We start from the raw sequence: 2,049 nt of genomic DNA, 5'->3' as shown, positions 1-2,049 counted from the left end.
AAGCCTACTTTGTGCCTTGACTGAATGCTAGGACCTGAATGAGAGAGTAAGACAGAGGCCGTCCCTGAATCATTCCTATGCTTGCCTCCTATGTCCAGTTTGGCCATGGGGTTGGCCCTGGCCATGTCAGTGACCAGGGGCTGTCCAGGAGACCAAGCTGCAGAGTGCTGGGATTTCGCTAGACCAGCCTCTTGGGTGCTGCTCTGGGGACAAAGAGGTAGGAGAGCTGGCCTCACCTTCGTGCAGTGTCCCCCACTTCTGTGTCCCGGTTTACTGCAGCTGCCAGAATCTCGGCCACCCAGAGTTCTGCTGGTAGCAGATGTGGTACTGGCTGCCGCTATTATAGAAGCTTGGTCTATGGAGCGGGCACGAGCCATTTTTCTCTCTCTTTGGCTACTGCCAGGTCCCTGTTATTAAAAATCTTAAAAGCAATATCAAGGAGTTGTGAGGATGGGATCTGGGGACCCCAGTCTAACTTCTGGAGTTCTCTCCTAATGTCAGGAGCAAACTGGCTGATAAAATGAATATTGAGGACAGTTATTCCTACATCTCTTTGGGGGGTCTAGGTTGGTATATTTCTTCAGAGTGTCCGCTAAGCAGCTCATGAAGACAGCAGGATTTTCATCAGACCCCTGTGTTATCTCCTTCACCTTTTCATAATTGACTTGTTTCTTAACTCCCCTTCTCATTCCCTCAACCAGGCAGGTGACCATGTGATTTCTATGAGCCCTGTCTTCCCTGTTATCATAATGCCATCTCGGTTCTACAACTGGGACAGCGATAAATCCAGGGACCCCAACCCAATTTCCAACCTGCGAGTATTCATCCCCAACTTGTACTGACAGGTCCCAAATCTGTTTTTTCTCATCAGGGGTACAACAGTTGGCAAGAATAATTTGCAAATTGGTCCAGGAAAGGTCAAACTCCAGTGTCACAGACTTAAAGCCATCTCTGAACTTTGTGGGGTTCTCTGAGTAACTCCCCAATTTCTCTTTAACCTGAGATAAACTGCTTATGGAAAAAGGAACATGCCTTAATGTTGTGCCCTTCCCAATGGGAAATTCCCTTAATGGAAGCAGGGAAGCAGTGGGAGATGCTGGTAAGGACCTCAGTATGGACCTGGGTGAAACCAGTTGGGGGAATAGTTGGGGAGATAGCTCAGGTGGAGGCTGAGACAGAGGACAGGACACAGTCTTTGGCTGTGGAGTAGGTGGGGGAGGGGAAACGGTCTTTGGCTGCAGCGTGGGTGGAGATGGGGAAAAGGAGATGGGCATAGGCAACTGCAGATTAGGTAAAGCAGATGGGATCAGCTGCACAGGAAAATGGGGGACGTATTGGAGTTCCCTTAGATTGTGAATGGGGTACAGCAGGATAGGGAAAATAGAAGGATACTGACATCCACTTCCAGTGTGGCCGGAGCTTGGCTGTGGAGGGCACAGGGAATTGGTTCTGAGATCAGCCAGTGGGCAAGGAGAGGTCTCAGTCATAGAGTGATATGACAGTAGTTGACCCACAGATATGGAAGCAGGCGGGGAAGAAGTAGTGAAATGAGAAACAGGTAGGGAATGAGTTTGAGGAGCAGGGGGGGCTGGGGTCTCAGAGGAGGGGCCCGAAGGGTTAGCTAATTGCTTGGACTTGTGGTGATTCTCAACCGGCAAGGGGACCTCATCCTTTTCTTTTGACTTCTGGCTTAAAGTCATAAAAGATGATATGTATGGAGTCTCTGTCCATCTCCCTTCATGCTTGCAAAACTTGTCCAATTGCAAAATGGTATTATAATTAAGGGTGCCGTGTACAGGCCAGTTTCCTTCATTTCCTAGTGGATAATATGGCCATGCCGAGTTACAAAAAAAAAATGGATCATGCATCTCTTTCTCAAATTTGTAAGTTCTAGTTTAGTCCAAAATCTTAGGATGCACCCCAGAGGAGAATTTTTCGGAATGCTCGCTTTCTGTCCCATGGCTGTACTGTCTAAGGAGAATGGTCTGAACGTGGTTCAGATGTGAGGTTTAGCTTTCTTAAGGTAGAGAAACGAAGCTGCCTGACTCC

The sequence above is a fragment of the Dromiciops gliroides genome, chromosome X, assembly GCF_019393635.1.
Source record: "Dromiciops gliroides isolate mDroGli1 chromosome X, mDroGli1.pri, whole genome shotgun sequence".
NCBI classification, from domain to species: Eukaryota; Metazoa; Chordata; class Mammalia; order Microbiotheria; family Microbiotheriidae; genus Dromiciops; species Dromiciops gliroides.
The sequence above is the reverse complement of the archived record's forward strand: the minus strand, read 5'-3'. Positions refer to the sequence as shown.